General features: G+C 48.4%; 1 protein-coding gene across 4 annotated transcripts in view; it reads left to right on the forward strand.

The window, feature by feature from the left end:
* Window positions 1-19,393, forward strand: part of blo (bloated) — a 298,251-nt gene that overhangs the window by 197,577 nt on the left and 81,281 nt on the right. The gene's annotated exons all lie outside the window — the stretch shown is intronic.

Raw genomic sequence — 19,393 nt, forward strand, 5'->3', positions numbered from 1 at the left:
CATAAACATTAATCTTCTTGAATCCAACGAGCCGAATTCTGGATATATAATACATAAGAATATCAGAGTAATCATTATGAAGAATCTCCTTAGTGCCCGCTTCATTAACTGCGTTTTTATAGTATCCCTAACACAAATGAAAAATGTTATATTCTAACTTAGGTTCCTCTGTTTTCCTTAACACAAAATTTGGATGCATAGAAGATTCAATAATCTTAAGATAGTTCTAAATTTATTCATTAAAATATTGAATAGCACAAATGCCATATTGGAGTCTACAGAGTGCAAAGGGTTAAATCTCTCAATTGCATAGTTTCGACGAGTGTCTACTTAATCAAAGCGTTAAGAGTAATACGTTCTTCTGCAATCATTGGTCAACGAGCTTCATCGACAGTAAGTTCCACGCAGGATTAAACAATCAGAATTCATTCCAAAAGGGAGAGCCATTTCGAAAAGTTCCTAGGTCCGTGAACACGTGCGCCGAGTCCACGATCCCCGACACATTTGATACCCGTCGGATCATCAGAATTCAGGAATGTATTTTTCCCGGGCCGGTTCCGCATCTTATCCCCGTGACCCGAGCGCGCGCGCGAGCGAGATACGCCGGGACAAGGGCCCGGCGAAAGGAACGTGAGCGGCTTTCACGTGCTTGGAAGCTGTCGTCGTATCGCTCCCCGATATTCCGGGAGTAAAATTCCTGCAGCGGTTTCCCTACTTGTCCGACCGTCCGTCCGTCCGTCCGTTCTTCCATCCGTGCGCCCGTGTAGGTGTAGCACGTAGGCGACGTGCACTGTCTTGCGCGAGCGTTTCGACGTTTTCGCGTTGCTAGACACGCGTGAAAGTAACTCTGCGCGCGGAACGCTTCGATACAGCTTTGATGATGATATTAATTGTGACAGAGATATCGTGTTCGCATAATATCCGTAAGATTGAAGGTAAAGCGAAGATTTCTAATAAAATCACGGTAGATAGGGATCTAGGGAGTGCTACGTACATTCTCTAAAATTTCGATTACATTTTGATGACAGACAAATTATGGAGATCAATTTCATTTCACTTCTATCAGTGCATTTGCTGTGAATAGAATAATTGTAGAGATGCGAGCTGTAGATGCTTTAGAAATCTTAACACTAGAACTACCGTATCAGTGAAAATGACTGGTTTCGATTCTTTTGTTTAGCAATTATCGATATCTTCGAAGCATTGAATATTCGAAATGATTTTGAACATAAATAGCCTTATTTGAGTACTGTAACGAATGTCTGAAGAAACTGAAAATAATCTATTGTTAGAATTTTCATATGAATTGCATGTTAATCGTATTAAATGCTCGGTTCTAGTGTTAGGAACTCTAGAAAATCAGTATCGTCACAAGAAAATCTTTACCTCGAGAACATTCAACTCGAGTATCCACGAATCCGATGAAAAGTGCGTATCAGTGATAAGAAATGCTCGACAGTTCCATCGGCGAGGCGCTGACGTTTCGAAAAAAGGAGGTCCAACGAGCAGAACGGTAGACGGTAATCGGGCCGCGATTCGTAAATGGTCGGCGCCCGTGTCGCGTACGGTGTCCATCGATATTGGCCCGTATATAATTGACCCTAACTAGAGAGGATCGCGCGGGCAAGCGCCGGGCACGATGAAAGGAGCAATTAAGCGCGCCGCGTAACACACTTTCCGAATACGGCGCCGAAGGCCTCGTGCTCGGAATTGTTTACGCTGCGCCGGGCCGCCGCAAGGTTCCTGCCCATCTCGAGCCGCGCGTTGCATCAATGGACAGGATTTTATTTAGCCCGAGAGAGAGAACGAGGAGGACGGAAGAGGGAGAGGGCGAGAGGGAAACAGATCGCGATGGCCGAGTTAAGAAACCCGACGTGCCCGTATCTGCATTCGACGTGTGCCGCGATTTCGCGATTACTAATGAAACCACCGATTATCAATAGAACGCGATCGGTTTGACAATGCTTCTTTTGTAACGCGCTTCCACGGGGATTCTGGGACGTGACGCTGCATACGGCGTTGTCGCAGGTGCTTACGTGACGCGAGGTTCATTCCATTAACGCGTGTCTTTGCGATTCGTTCTCGAATTTGCATTTGTAATTTTACTCTCCGCTTTGAGCGGTTTCTAACTTCGCTAAACAGCTTCTCCGTGTTTGTAGTTGTAATTAATCTGCGGTTTCTCGTGACAACACTAGGTTTACGGAACCTCAAATTGACGCATATTGGATTTTAGAAATATTTTGTAAACGTTTACGCCGATTTTGATCGATGCGATCACACTGACGTGTACCCCAATTACTATCGAATCTCCAGTTTCCACGATCTAAATAAACGAGCATCTTTTAGGAATAATAGAATGAAGTGTACAATAAATGCCCGTAAACCTAGTGTTAATGAATATTAATCGAGAACCATCTTGAACGTTTCAAATAAACGAACACATCGAAACCAAATAAATCACGCGACTGTATATGTTGAAACGACAGAACGACGAAAAATCGGCAGCGTCGGGCCTTATCCGTCCCGGTGGTGCCGGCTACGTCACGTCCACCTGAAGTTGAGAAGGTCGCGACGACTGGTTACGTAATTAGCCGAGGGAACTGTTACGAGAACGCGCGGCGGCGATGTGTGGGTGGTCCGCGGGCCCTGTTGCCGGCAAACGGTGGCACAATACCAGTCGTATATGTTACATGCCGATACTGCGATCGACGGTAACCTATTACTCACCGGTGCCGTACACGCTTGTCCGTATTTCCTGTTCACGACCCGGCACGCTCGAAAAATTCCTCTCCCTCCTGCCGCCGAAACCCCGCGGGAGAGTATCGGATTCGAGGATACGGAACAGCCTGTTCGTGCCGCGATTTCGAGCCGTTTTTAGACACCGGCGTAACGTATATAAGTAGATACACGGGAATTAATGTAACGCGACGGGAAAAATTGTTTTTACAGCGGACCGTACTCTAACGGAAAGCTAATTTCCCGTCGAATGTCCGCACAGGCGAACGGTGCATTGCATTTTTCTCGTCTCGCGCGCACGTCGCGAATGTTCCGGCTGTTCCAATCGGAATCCAATGTCCGCGAGTAATATGTTAATGGTGTGCTCCATCCGAGGAACAGGATTGTGCGCAGGTAGCAGAGAGAAATAAATTTCCCGTCCTTAATTGAACAATTAATCTAGAAGAAACGAGAGAGATTCGGTGATTCTGTAGTATTAAGACGCAACACGTGTATCCTGCGAGTTACCGATGATTAAGTTACTAAGTGGAGTTCGTTTAAGATCTTTAAGATTATCCCCACCGGGAATTGTCGGATTCCCAACGTTAATTCGAGGAAAGTATCGCGAAAGGGATTCGTTTCACTACCGACGCGTGAATTCCGCTGGGAAGCGACGGAAAAAAGCTTCGCCGTGCGGGAAAGTATCCTGATCGGTTGATAAATGGTTCTCGCTCCCTGATTGGAGCTTTTGAGGCCGCGTCGACGCGGATCAGCCCGCCGAAAGGGACGGCAACGGGAAACGAGTCGAAACCGAGCGAACTGGCTCGTTACCTTTGCCATTCTGGCCACCGCTCGCCGGGTTTCGCAGAAGAGATTAACCCGCGCGCCGCGTATTTTGCATACTTCTCGGGGCCCCGTCGCTATCGATTATAACGATCAGGCGCTTAAAGCGTGTCCCGCAGCAAGGCCGCCGCGCGGACTTAAAACCCCGAGGACGCGCGAGGTTTATTAACTCGCGGCGCGGTTTCGCGCCGTGGCACTCCGTTGCCCGATCTGACAACGTAATCTCGCTACACGTTCGTTCGTTTTCGCGACCGGTAGTCCGCAAATAGATCGCTTATGTCGCTCAACCGCCGAACAACGTGTACGGTCGTCGCGGCGATACGGGGAGATTGCGAATCGAACTTCAAAGACGCGACGCTCTACGAACGCTGGCAGTCAATATAGCGAAGCTGTACGAAAATCGACGATCACGTTCACGATTCATATGTTAATCGGATTACGGTTTTGTTAATGTATCTGTCGCGCGGATCGAAACGTGTTCATTTTCACGTCCCGTCGAATTTACACGGCAAAACCTCGCGGCGTTTCGGTCGGAATCGCGCGCTTGGCCGCGGCGTCCGCCATTTTTACGGCCGCGAGACGGGCATGGCGGCCGTAATGGATCGCACGCGCGCCGTTGCCCGGGAAGCTCCGTAAAAACACGTTTACGCTCCTTTCCTCGCGCTGCTTTTTTCTTTTCTCTTTGTTTTCCGGTGTTTTTCTCCGGTGTTTTTTGTCTTGCCGCGCGATCAACTTTACGACCGCAAGTGCGCGCGTCGTTTCGCTTTTTTTCACCCGCGTCTCGTTTGTCCGCGAACGTGATCTCGGCGCAAACGCGTTTTATAAATACACGGGGATATTCTAATTTCATGCGTTCGGAGATCGAAGTTTCGCGATAATCTCCGTTTATTTATTTATTCATTTATTCCGCGCGCGGTTCGGAGGGTGTTTCTCTCTATTGTATCGCCTTTCGTCCCTCGCGCCTCTCGGCGACGATCGCCCGTAACGTCCGTGATCTCGACGCTCGCGTCACTCCGGGTTTAGTGTTCGACGTTTTTCCAACGTTTGATAATCGAATCGTAAAAATCGCGAGGGACACGCGTTACTCGAACGGTCGGGCGTTTGATGGCCTGGACCGGCGAGTCTTTACCCGCTTACGGTGTCCGGCTTCGGTGTACGTTTCTTGAAGTGCGCGTCGTTCAGGTGGTTTATGGACTGTCGCCGGGATCCTGTGCGATCGCGGAGATACGGCCCGGGCCGTTTTGTTCCGTATATGTTAAGTGTGTTACACGTAGATTATGCCCGGGCACGTTTGACTGAACATAATCGTCTCCTTCTCCGTTGCGCGACCCACTTCGCAAGGTCGTGGGATCAAGTATCCAGGAGGCAACCCGTAACCTGCCGTTGCTCATTGTGCGCCTCGGCGGTTTATCCTCGCGAATTTTCGGAATCTCGTCGTAACTTCCTTTTCTCCGGTGTAAAACATCGAAGTTCAAACATTATGTTCCGAATGAAATGAAACACGTCTTACTACTTTAATTGATGTTCACCCTCATTACCAACTTCTCGCAGGTAATTCTTTCCATTGCATTCGTGCAAAAGGAGTCTGGTTGCGATAGAAGGAGACACGACTCGACTGACCCGATCAATCTCGAATTTACATCTCATCCACGTTTCTCCGAATTAAGGTCGCCGGTTCGCTTGTTATTGTTCTGTTGCGATTGATTCTGATTCCGGAACGCTCCGCAATTACCTCCCAAGCAAATAGACCATTCTCATGATTCAGTTTCCAGATCACCGTAATTATCTTAAACAATATGTATATACCGAATACCCCAGTATACAGTTTCTCGCGAGCACAAAGGTATTTTCCCACGCATCAAGGCTCAGGATAGTTACCGGTAATTAACCTAAAACAGATCATCAACATTGGATACTAATCGTTTGTCGCTTTAGTGTCGAATAAATTGAATGAAACGTAACGAGAAGCTCGGAACAAACGCGACGGAAATGGGAATTGTTCGAGAAGCTTCTATTTTCGATGTATCGTCTAAGAAGTCAACTTTCTCGAGCGAACGAAGTCGGAGAATGTTCTTTGAAACGAACGAAGTCAGGGAATTCCCTTTTCCCGTGGCGCGATTGGGAAATCAGTTTTCCGCGCGGATAGACGCCAGTCCCCTGAAACGCAACGGACATTGAACGCAACAATGAAACCGCGATCGGCCGGTAAATCACTCCGCGTCCCATCGTAACGAAGCACAATGGAATATAACATCGCGCGGAATGGAACAGTGTCCGCGGGAACGCGTCACGATATCCCGTGGACCGAACGGTTCGTTCGCCGGCCGAGAATAGCGTCGGGTGCAACAGAAATTCCGCAACTGCGCGCAAGGACACCAGATGAGGACCACTCGAACGGGACAAGTACGGCGATTGCGACACGAGCAGCGTGGCTCTCCGTATTGGAAGTGGACTGAATAACTTTCAGGAGCCGAGAGCGCGATTGCGAAAGCCGAACAATCGCGATGGAGATAAAGAGATAAACGAAAGAGGAAGAGAAAGAGAAAGAGAGCGAGAGAGAGAGGGACGAGGAGAATTGACACAAGATCCACGAAGTGTTTGTATATACAATCTGTCTTACAAGATCGCGCTGACCGTATCTCAACGAAAGTTACTGCGTTAAATTAAAATTCGTAAAAAGCTGCAACGTGCATCGACAATGCATCTAGGACACTTCTGTTCGATAATACATTCAACCTTCGTCATCGATTATAGACAACGTTTCAACTTAATATCATAAATTGATCAAGTCACAAGTAAAACAAAGCGGTACTACGCTTGAGTACAATCTCTATTTCACAATTATTTAAAAATCAATATACACTGTAAATGTATAAAGTTCCACGGTTCTACTTACGGATCGTCGAGTCCCATAGAAACCGGCGGTACGCTCTCCGTGAACCGCAGGGAGAATAAATAAAGGCGCGGAGGGATCGACGTGGAAACCCGAGAACGCGATCGGACCCCGGAACAATGCCGGATCGGTCGCCGGCGAAAGAAATCGCGATCGGTATCGAAATTCGAGGCCGATCGGCCTCGGCGGAGGAAAGAAGTCGCGATTCGCGTGCGAATTTCTTGGAACCGGGAGCGTAGAAAGGCGGGAGCGAGCGTCGATCACGTGCCGCGCCACCCACTCGGCCTTTCGCAAAAATCGCTCTCCGCTCGCCGGCTCTCGTGCCGCTGAAAAATTACCGGGCCGGCGAAAAATCGGCGAGCGAGGGCCCGGCGATTATGAATAGCGGCCGGGCACCGGTTCTCGTGCGGAATGCGCGAGCTCTCGAAACACGGGGATCGACGCTTGCTTTCTCAGGCTTTTGTTCGGCGAGCCGCTCTCGGGAAAACGGTGAACGCTCGACGGATCGACTGCCATGAGAATTTTCAGCGTTTCGTCGAGTGTTGGCTGTTCCTTTGTGGCGAAGGTAAATGGTACTGCGAGGAGAGGGCCGGACGTAAAAATCGGTTTTTGAATGAAACTCTGTGATATGAATATCTAGAAACGAAAAACCTTGGTGGTTTGAAGTTTTTCGTAAAGAAATGAGTTTCGAGTTTCTAACGTTAATAAATATGCTTGATATCGATCTCGTAATCGCTTCTAATGCGATAACTCGTCGTCCTGTTAACGCATCAAGGCGTTAACTCTAGAATCACCGGACAAATTATCTATTTACCAAGTTCGATTAACATCTCGATTGACCCGGAATCGTTCGAACACGTCTCGTAGTGTTAACTCGTCACCGGTAAAAATAGACTTTATCCAAAAAGCATTGCTACGTTATCGTCGACACGTGACCGACAGAATCCACCTCATTATTAGTTCATCGACTTCCATAATTAGGCATGCATGTATTCGCGTCCAACAAGAGCAACCGATTCCTCCAGAACTCGTCTAGGCACGTGCAATCTGCGTCAAATTAATTTACATATTTCCGTTACGAGAGCGAAACGAGAAACGAGCGGTCTCGAGAGTCGGCAACAGCCTCCCCGGGCGTCCATCAATGTTCCGAGATAAGAAAGGTTCGAGAGGCACAAAGTTGCGAGATTGAGACAAGTCGATTGAAATGGAAGCTCCCGCAAAGTGGCATTAAGCTCGTCTATTTGCGTTCGACGCTCGATTAGCATAACCAGACCGCCACGTCCAGGGGTATCATTACGATGACGTGGAGGCGCGGGAATTTTTTCGCCCCCGGTCGATCTGGACGTCGCGCGGGGCCCTCGGACCGAACTCTCGCGGGGCCAGGGGTTTTTCATCCGGCGAGCGCGCGGTTTGCAAATTACAACACCGCCGCGCCCGTACGAAGAAACGACCCGCAATTATTTGCACAGCGTTAACGGTCCCGGCCTGCCGGCCGGCCGGCGAACGGAATCCGCGCGCATTTTTGCGCGTCCAACCGCGTATCAATCGGCGAACATCCATTACCCGCCCGTTCCCCGCGGCCCGCGCCGGGCTGCACCCTCCTGCTACCGACTGCGAGCAACTCCGAGCCAATTACGCCGCGTTTATCTGGAAACGCTCCTCGGAAAAATGTTTAACGAGAAACTCTTGTAGGTATATGCACACTCTTTGTCCGGCTCGCGGAGAAACCGTGGACGCGTACGATCCCGAGCGTTTAAGAGTAATCTCGGCAAATCGTCTTCGAATTGGCCCGATCGCCTTTGAATCCCGCCTCCTCGCAGTTTCTCCCGTTCCACGGGGAAACTGAATAATACGCAAGGAATAATTTCATTCCTGGAAGTACGTGTGTTGGTACCTTCGCGAGGACGCGGACGAGAGGAATGCCACTGAGTTGTCCGGAAACTTTTCGTTCTGTTAACGTAGGACACTTAGTTTTTATATATTATATATTATACACTATTGGTGGTATCTTAATTAGATTTTCCGTCGTCTACCTCTCCGGAAGTCTCGTAATTTCCGAAACTACGGCGAGGCGAAACGTCGCGAGGTAATTTGCTATTGGAAGGAAACTCGCGATACAATTTAACGCAGCCTAACGGGAAAACCACGAGCGAAATGAAGTATCAGTATGTTTTGTGTTACTGAAATCATCGACTCGCCGGTCGCCGCGTCGCGTTGCTCGTTTTCGCTTTTCCGTTTCCCGGCGCGGAGCCGACCGGACCCGCGGGACACGCGTTCCCAGCGTAACGGCGTCGCGTAAACAGGGTTTATTAAATTCATCGACGGGCAGGGGAGAAACACGCCGGGGAGAGCACGTCCGGTAACACGCGGCTTGTCCGGCAGCCGGGCTCGATAAATTACAATGCCGAGGGGCCGTCTCGCGCCGGCCATTACACGCCGACACGCGCGCTAATAGCCGGGGAGTGAACTCCTAGGACGGTTTCCTAGAAGCCGCTCGATATCGCCGCGATAAACCTTTATCGCCGTTAATTATATTCCCCGCCGTTTCGTAATCGTACCGCGGGATTCCGCAGTTTCATTGATTTCCACCGATAATCACGGGAAATCTGTTCCCCGAACCACCGCGCTCGCCGCAATCGCGATAAACACCGTCCCCGTCGAGCGTGCTGCCCGTGTGTGCCTTAACGCGTGGGGTCCGCGTTATACACGGGTAAGAAAACAATGAAACAAGTTCATCATAAACACATATTACAGCCGTTTTCGCGTATTCCATTATCCGAGATCGCTTCATGGAAACCATCGAGTGCCACCGGAGCCGACAAAATGGCCGCCCTTCACCGGCGGCCGCTCGCGATTATTGCGTCGCGGACCTTCGTGATTTTTCGGAATGCAATATCTGTTCCAGGCTATCTACAATGAGCATAACACGGTTAGTCGCACTCGTATTATTCGAAACCGTGTTACTGATTGAAGACAAGCATTCATACAGAAATTACGCCTATCCGAAACCTAGAACATCCTAAATAATAATCATTCCATCCATAAACAGCAGTATATCACTTGAATTTCAGCTACATTGTCGATGAATCTCTTTCATTCTACTCATTTCTTCACATTACTCCTTCGACTCCTGCTGGCTAAAGATGTTCAGAAAACTTATACCGTAAACGCCTAATAGTTCTTAAAAATCCTCCTCCCAAAGTCTCGCTATTTGATGTACGCGACTAAACTACGTCTGTCTCAAAGTCTGCGTAATCAATGGATCAACGATCGACATCGTCCACAGTCGAAACCAAGCTCCAAACGCTACCGATCCCTGCAACCCAACAAAATCCAATTTCTCCGTTTCCCATAACCTGTCCACTATTTCCACGTTTGACGCCCATTTCCGAATCCATCGCGACCGCGCCCGCGTCAGGTTCAGACAGGCGTGATCGATCGATCGTCCGTCGTCTCCGTCGCATTATCATAACCGGAAGGCGGCGGCCGCCTCGTCCGTGGCTTGTCACGCGTTGTTACAACGTTATGCAAACAGCGGCGCGGTGGTTCATTAAGCTATCCGCGCGGCGGCGGCGGCGGCGGGCCACGGGACGCAATTTACAAATTACAATGTCGCTCGGCGGCGAACGTCACTGCGCGCAACGCCGACGAACACCTGTGCCGTGCGCGATCGCCCGAGGCGCCAACGTCTACGCCGCGCTGCCGGGAACGGAGAAAGGGACCAGGGCGAGGGCGAGTGAGACGGAGAGAGAGGGAGAGAGAGAGGATACGCCGGCGAGAGAAAGACAGGTGGACACGCGGGGAGGGGAAAAGTGCAGCAGGGAACCGAGCCGAGAGGGTACGCGCTCTCTCTCGGTGCATCGAGCCGCGGCGCTGCACACCCACACCGACCTAGGACGCGGTGGTTCACTTTCCGTTTCGTTCTCCCTCCGACCGACCTTTTTCTTCCTCTTCCCCTCTCCCCGCCGCGGACCGATAGACACACCGGTGTCACTTTCGTTCCGTTTTCCCCTCCGTGATATAATATGTTACCGCGCAGAAGCGCTGCGACACGCGACGCGATCCGAGTGTTCGCGTATTCGATGGGAGACTGTCGTTGGCCACGATTAACCCCTTGGCCTGTGATTTCTTTATCAACTTTGATTGATACGGCTACTTTGTCGTTAACCCCTTGGCGTAGTATTTAATTTCGTTACTAAGCTTGCGTATTTTTCCATTCTTCAGGTGGGAATTTCATTTGAAATTCAAAGTTTGTACCGGGGTTTGCAACGAGAGTTTCGTCTCCGTTCCGACAGTTAGAAGACGATACCGAGATAATTAGATGTCATTGGGAATTTCAGAAAGCTTCACAGTTGATAGTAGAATCAAGCAGAAGGTAATCTAACAATCCGTGTACAGCGAAAGAATTTTGATTCCCAGCGCGGACTTAGCGGAATTTCTGGAACACCGAGCCGCGAGTTAGTCAAATTGCAATTTGTACGAAGCTAATTGCACGGTCGCGAGGTTACACAATGAAAACCGACATCTCGTTAGTTCGCACGATTAGCATGGCGAGGACAGGGCAGAGAGAAAGAGAACGGTTCTAGGAAAATGCATAATCCGTCGGAGTTCCGCGCGCGGAACATTCCGCGCGATACGGGAATGATTTAGTGAACGTCGAACGGAAAGCAGCACGGTCACCGAGGTGTAATTGAAATGTTATTAAATGTTAACTGTCCCTTCGGGTGATAGCGGCGCGGCCTGTAACGCGACTCGACGCCGGTTATAAATAATCATTACCGTGAAAATTTACGGCCGGCGTACCGCGCGCCGCGGCCGGCCGGCCGATTTTTCAGCAGCCCGCCTTTTAATATCGCAACCTTCGCCGTTCGCGCATAAACGCGGAGAACAATGCTAACCTCCAAGGGTTCAGCTGCCGTGGAAAGGCGGGCCCTGATCTATCACGCCTAGGTGGGAGCCGACCTTATCCGAAGCCGAGAAAAAATCCGCGTTTCATATCGCTTTGGGCGTGTTCCGTTCTGTTATTAAACAACCTGTTCCCTTTTCCTTTTTCCCGCGCGGCCGGTTATCGGCCGCTCGAAATCTCACGCGGGACCGAGCTTCGACAGCGGAACGCCTGCGCACCGTATTTCCGTATAATTAGATCCTTAAATTACAATTCCCGTGGAAGGGCGTTCTCGTTTCGCGCCGTATAAATAAATTCATCGGTTTATTTCCCTTCTCCGCGCGTTCGCAACTGACGCCACCGCTGAATTATCGGATAGAACCGTCCCGCGAGGATAATAACAAGTTACTTAACACGCTCGCTACCAGTGCTCGCAGACACTTCTAACGTTTTACCCGGAGCACGTGACGCACTGTCCCGGCGAAATACGAACACGAACTTTCGAAATATTACGTCATTCGCGGCGACTTTGGACGGAAAGGAAGATAAGCAGCTGGTAGAATCTCGTCCTCTGTCGAAGTAGTTCCTTGTTGACACTAGGTTTACTAACATTTTTAGGTCAATTTGACCTACGAACAAAATCACAGATTTTCAGTACAAGTAAAATTATTTTCCTGATGAAGTTCGAAATAAGTTGAAACGACTCTATCGAGTCTAGTGTTAAAAAATGAATAAGCGGAGTCAGGGACACGTGACGCTGGTAGCGAACGGTTTACAGGTTTCCAGAAACGCGTTGATTATTCAGCGCCCGATGATAACGCTCGCCCGCGACACGCCCGGGCACAATGGAGGGAGGATTTCGTTACGTCGGCGTCGATGAGGCATGCGTCACCTTCTCGGATTATAAATCCCGCGTGAAGCGATTCGCTCGGGCTCTCCGGCGGCGCGAAACGGCCGAGCGAACGGCTTAAAAATCGTTTTTCTCGTTCCGGATAAGAGAGGCCAGTTTATACTCCGACTAGGCGTGGTAGATCCCGACCGATGTAATTCACCGCGTCGCGACAACAAATCCCCTGAAACTCGTATTGTTCGTCGCGTCGCGCTGCCACGGGGATATACGGTGTATTAAAAGTTGTCGACATCGAACACCGTGTGTGTACACTGCGTAATAATTTCGCGAAGGTGCGCGCCGCGCCGTGACTCGCTTCGAGAATTGAACTCGGAATGGGAAACAAAGGATCTAATATTGTTAGGTTATGGACAGTGCTTTGCTGTTTCGTTGGGGAAATCGCTTTGATGAAAGGATGAAGGCTACTGAAGCCAAGATTCTACATCGAATGATACGAACGATTGTCAATGCCAGTTTGGTAATGAATATATTAGGTTCGAATAGATCTTCTGTACTAATCTCTGAAAGCTTCCAAAACCAAGGTTCTTCGTTTAATCACACGACAATCTCCTCAATATTAATTTGGCAATAAACTTAGGTCCAAATAAATCTTCTGTACTAATCTCTGAAAGCTACCAAACCCAAGGTTCTTCTAATCATATGAACAATCTTCTCAATATCAATTTGGTAACAAACTTAGATCCAAATAGATCTTCTGTAACCATCTCTGAAAGCTTCCAAAACCAAGGTTCTTCTTCTAATCATATGAACAATCTCCTCAATGCCAATTTCCAATAAACCTATATCCAAACAAGCTTCTCCAATCATCTCCGAAAGCTACCAAACCCAAGCGTCTCCCATTAAATCACAGATTCTCCCCAATAGCCCTATTAGATCGAAGCAGATCTCCCGCGATCGCCGACGAAAGCTACCAGAGCCGAGATCCGCTCGACAGAAGAACGCGCTCGAGAGGTCATCACGTGTTCCGTCTTTCTCCTTGAATTATAGGCGGCCGGTTCTCGATCTTCGCGCGGTATCTAGCCGAGAAGATAAATTTGTCTGGCCGGTGCGTTCCGCCGGGGACACAGCCCTCGAATGCCCACGGTTATTACAAGCGGGACGTGTTCCGCGCGAACCGGACACACGGTACACGTCCCGAAGTTGGTCCCGTAGGAGGTGGACGACGGCCGGACGTTTTCCGCGAGTCGCGCTCCCGGTGCATAAATCTAAATGAGCCCGTGTATTAGCGATACCCGCGGACTCTCTCCCAGATGAACGCCGCTGATACCGTCCGGAGAGATCCCGAACGCGTCCGCGCGGTATCCGTGTGTTTCGCGTTTCCCCTTCCCCCGCGCGCCGTGTAAGATCACGATCCGCCGCGAAGAAAGTCCTCGATGAGAGATAACAGGGACGCGCGTTTACGAAACAACCTCGAAGGACGCCGGCGAACGACGATCCGCCGGATGACCGTTCGACCGCTGACGAGCTTTCACGGTGGCTTTTGCCGGCTGCAAGCGTCGCTCTCTCTGCGAGACGCTCTTCCAGAGAAATCAGAGATGTCTGCACTCGATGGTGCTTCGAATACACCTGACAATCGATTTACTTGAAAATCCGTGCCACGGGTTCATTTTACGCGAATGAAAATTAGAATAGAGCCTGTCGTGAGCTGGTATATATTTAGAAATATATAGTTATTTTACATAGCTTGACAAAAGAAATTAACTATGTAGTGTTCCAATTTACCGCGTGAAAGAATTTTCAGTGTGGTTCGGGTATTTGGACATTTTGTGTGTAGGTTTAGGGTATATAGTATGGGATCATGCGTGTTTTCATTGAAATCCAGAAATGCATCGGAGATGGAGTAATTTTGTTAATGACTTCTTTTGTGCTTTAGATACTGGGGATTATTATGGAGGCTCGTAAGGATTATGTCGGTTGATTAATCGACAGAACTTATTTCTGTCGGAGTGTTTCTATTAGCGAAGCTTTCAGTTGATAATTGAGTTACTATCTACTGTATGCGAGGAATTCGAATTGCTTTCTCAACCGAAGGTTTTAATGATGGAAACTCGTCTGAACTGATCGACTTCTGAACCTTCGATACGTTGCTTATCGGGGAGAATTATTCCGCGTTCGAACGGGTAATATCCTAGCCGCAGGCGTGGCGCGCGAAAGCGGGTCGCAGGAGAGTTTCCTGAAACCGAATCGGGACGGTGATGTTTGCTGAGTCGTTTCCAACTCGCGGAACAGGTTCATTGTTGCGGGGGCGAGGTGAAATTCGGGGACTGGCGAGGCCCTTGAATCGATAGCTATCTCGTTTGATGCGGGAGAACTTTCGAATTTCAGGACATTTTGAGAGAATAGAAAATGCAATATATTTTTATATGTATTTTATATTATTATATATATATAATAATAATAATAATTAAAGATTATTGCTATCACAAAATATTAAGAAAGCGACAGCATATGGTTTTTTTATTATATAATTATACATATACATATAATAAAATCTATGTGCTGTCGCTTTTTTAATATTTTGTGCGATTGCAATGATCTTCCAATTGAAATGGTACCCTTAACCCTTATTTCATTTTGTCAGAGTTATTTACTTATTCGCTTGCTCGTTTATCTACATATTTATTTATTCAATGACTAATATACTTATTTATTTATTTGCACATTTATTTATTCACGACCAGATGTCCGATCTACAAGCACCTCGCTCGACTCCCTCCATTTTCCTCTTCGCCTACGTTCCGGCGGATCATTAAGATCGATCGGCGAACGTTTCTGCGTGTATTCCATATCGCCGGTGACAAGAACGTTTGAACGCAATACACGGGAATAACGCGCGCGTCGCCTAGCCGCGATAGAGGGTAAGATACTCGCATCTCCGCGGAGAAAACAGAGAAAAACGTGCGGTTACACGCGACATCGACGGCCAGCCTCGAAGGACAAGTTTGGAAATTAACCTGACGCCGTACAGGAAAATATCGTTGATCGTTCATCGATCGAGGCTCGGTGTCGGCGAGGGTCGTTCCCGACGGTCTCGCGACAGGTGATCATTTTCACTACACTTAACAGCTTTCGCCAAGCTCGCAACCTCGCGGATCTCTCGCGGAACCAACGATTTAGAACGATCTACGACGGACCATAAATAAGCTCCGATTTCCAATTCCAACCGACCGTTTCCGATTACCCATCAAAAGCAAAACTAACTCGGTATACGAAGGAAACTAAACGATGCTCATTGTCTTCAGCTTTCCATGCCAGTGACACGAAAGATCAAACGAAACTTAAAATAAAAAAGCCTTAACACTAGAACTACCGTACCAGTCAAAATGACTGGTTTCGATTCTTTTGTTTAGCAACTTAGAAGTATTGAATATTCAAAATGATTTTGAACATAAATAGCGTCATCTGAGTACTATAATGAATGTCTGAAGAAACTGAAAATAATCTATTGTTACAATTTTTATGGGAATTGAATATTAATCGTACTAAATGCTCGGTAGTTCTAATGTTAAAATACTTAGTATTTACATCTGCCAAGGGAAATCAGTTTCTACTTCATTTCTGGTCACTAGAAAAGTCACCAATATTGTTACCACGAGGAGAGATACTTCAAATACGATTGGAAGCACAGAATCCTCAAAATGGCCGAGTCAAAAATAGGAATACCGACTTTCAAACCGTTCAATACTCGAATTTGAGATTTCGTCCACAGACGAGCACATCGGAAAAAGTGTCTCGGGCCCGGATCGCGGATCGCCGAACGATCGACCCAGATGCGAGGAGCGAAAAGAGGCTGGGAAGTAAAAAGGAGCGGGAAGAGAGGAAGGGGATAAAGGAAGGGAAAAGAGAGAGCTCGCGCGAACGAAGGGGAATCGGCTGGATAATGCGTACGTGCAGGTACTCGGGGCATCGGGGAGAAACGGCTCTCACTTTCACGGAGTCGCCGTGACCGAGATAAAGATGGTGGCACCGCTTTACCATCACCATACGCTGCTGCGGCTGACCACTAACGTCTCTGCACCATATATGGCTACCGTGTACACAGCCTCGCGCTCGCGCGTACGCGTATCCGTCGTCGCACACGCACGCGAGCGACGCCGAGTGCCGGGCACAGGTAGCCGTCTCGCATGTCGACAGATCCGAAAGGATCGATAGATCAGTCATTTAATTACGACCCGTATATACCGCTTTACCCGGTCCCCAGGCACCGACTTCTTCGCTAGATCGAATCGCGGCGGTGCGTGGCATACGTGTCGCCTCTGATCGTTCCGACCCGCCGATGCTAATCGAGCCACCATGCCAATGGCCAGACCAATACCCTAATTGCATATTACTTTCAAACCTTGCCCTTTTTTTGCTGCGTATTTGCATTTGTTAAGGTAGAATCAGCGGATGATACGTTAGTATTCCGCGGTAGTTGAATCGATGCTGTTGCACGGAACTTCGTTCTTTGGATTATCTGTGATCATCGAAGTGAATTGTTATTTTGTAGCTTCTGATTGTTTTAGGAGTTTCTAAGTGCTGTGGTTCTCAAGGGAATAGTAATAGTATATTTTTCAAGGTGTTGATGAGTCTAAGGTAATATTGATGCGTTCGAGGCGACGGTAGTCACATTTTCTAAGCCGATGTTCTAGTTCTGTTAAGAATGAGCACGAAGTGTACTTTTAATGACTGCATCCACTGGTGCAGTCCTCTGTTTCGTGGACAGTTGTTTCTCCCGAGGACAGCCATCTTTTTATTGCACGCGCCGAGCGTCTTTTTTGTCTCTGGGCACTCAACGTGTTAATTGCATATTCGTCGAATCCGGAAATGGAAATCCAGAAGTCCGCGTTTTCACGGGGCCGACGCTCGACGTGTTAATATTTCCCTTTGGGACGGTCGAAGCGGATGGTAATAGAGTCGCGTGCTGCCTGGCCTCATCGGGGACCGTTGTATCCGCCGAGAGGCGCGTCGAACACGTTGTCGCCGGCGAGCGTTTCGGTTCCCGTACAAGCGCGGGTCTAATATTGATCGATATCTCGCCTGGAAACAATAGATCCTGATTTATAGGTCTGTCGCCATTCTGGTTACAGTTGCGAAGGTGTCGCCGATGGTATTTATTACTCGCGCCGCGGGATATAGAGGTTCCGCGCGCTTCAAACGGCGCCGGCGCGACGTCGCTCGCGCGCTCGTACGCTCGAATCGCTCGTCCGATTGCGGGGAACAGTCTCGCGTCGCCGGCGGGTTCCGAGAAAAATCGCTCGAACCCGCGGCGGGTGGGAGCTGCCGGAAATAATTAGGAAATAATTAGAAGACAGCGCCGTGCGCCCTTGAACTTCGGGAGGCGCGCGAGTCGAGCTGCTGGCGTGATATTAATTATACCGGCTTTCGTAACATTAACGAACTAGAACTGGCTATGATTTTTCTCTTATTCCGTCGGAGCCAACGCGTCTGATAATTGACGGTAATTACCTGCAGGCCATTCCTGTACTGATTACGTAAGTTCTGGCGATTCTTTAGAAACATCGCGTAACGCTCGCTCGTTCCGATGGAAATAATGTTTGTAAACTTCCCTCGTTGGAAGCGAACGTTGTGACGAATTTTTAGTGAACTCCATCTCTGATCAACGTAATTTCACCGTTTTCGAAGTGGATACGATGTAAGAAGATAGATCATCAAAGTGATTATCGTAGTACAGACTAAATGAGTCAGAGAGAACAAAAATTGAGGAAATTCATGTTTTTACCTCTGAAATGATTATACAATATATTCAGAAGCTGCACGAAGGACTTTCTGTCTTAGAAAAAAAACAAGTTAACCCTTTACACTCCAGTTTTTTACCGGAAACATTCAATATGGCTCTGGAGCGCAAAGGGTTAATCCCTGAATGCCTAAAAAGAATATTATTTATTCCATTCGAATCAGAATATCCAAAAATCGATGTAACCGCATCGGCTTCGGCGAATCGAACGTTTCCTGCATCATCGAGTTCCCATTCACCCCAGGAAATTGTCACGAGCGAGGAACACGTGGCCGCGGCGTTTCCGTCCGCTCCCTTCACTTTCCTCCCCGTTCCCGCGCGTTTTCGTCGTTTTCTATTCGCGCGCCGGTAGGATCCCGGCCGCTGCCTACGGCGGAAAATGAAAAATCGCGCATTGAAACCGCACGTGTGGACGTCCGCGGCGATTCAACGCGCGAGGAGCCCACGCAACTTTTCACGGCGCGAACCGCGACGGCTCTCGCCGCGCGGCGGCCTCCCTTTTTGGAATACAAGGGGACAAACGCGCATAGCAAAGGAGGACATAAAACAAAACGGGACGAAGGCATTATTTCAGATGGGGGGGAAATATGATTCCTACTGTGCTTAATAAAAGATGCGGAATTTCGTAATATCTCATCGGAGGGACGCGCACGCAGAAAGACGGTGTCCGCTTGCTCGCGCACAAAGAGACACCTTTCGCGGCTGCGGACCAACCTGTACACGGTGACGCCGAAATACGCTTGTATTTACGCTTCCCTCTGTAATTACTTTTTCTCCGAATGGAACAGGATATAAACCGAATCTCAGAGACTCCTTTGCGAAATATGAACGTCTGAACATTTCTGTTTAACACGTTAAACGCCATGGAGGTCACCTATGACCCCCAGCCAAATCGGATTACAATGGTTCGTGCAATTAAACAGCGATTATTTGAAACCATTTATATATTACGAACAATGCTACCTAATGCAGTGTTAATATTATATCTTTACCATTTTGTGTGTTTTGCTCTGTGAAATCGTGCGGCGTTGAACGTGTTAATCATTTAGAATTAAATCAGTTTCTCTTTTTTCGTAGACGAGTGAAGTTATTGGAATAAACTGTGCTCTGCAAAAATCAGTTCTTACTAAATGTTGCGTGATTTATTTGTAGGAAATGCGATTTGTCAATGAATATTTTAATCTGTGATAGATTAAGGATGAAACTAGTTATTTTTTAAGGGAGAGACTAGCGCGTAGACGAAGCGCGACCACGTTTCCCTGTCACCCGGTAGAAGAAACGAATGTGGCCCGTAAACAAGTCCCGTAGAAATTGAAAGTGGACTGTTAAGATTCGCCGAACTCGACGCAGCGGTCGTTGGGCCCGCTCCCGACCCCTAATATGGCCTCATCCATGAATCTATTCCCCGGC

Source organism: Nomia melanderi, chromosome 10, assembly GCF_051020985.1.
Source record: "Nomia melanderi isolate GNS246 chromosome 10, iyNomMela1, whole genome shotgun sequence".
Lineage (NCBI taxonomy): Eukaryota > Metazoa > Arthropoda > Insecta > Hymenoptera > Halictidae > Nomia > Nomia melanderi.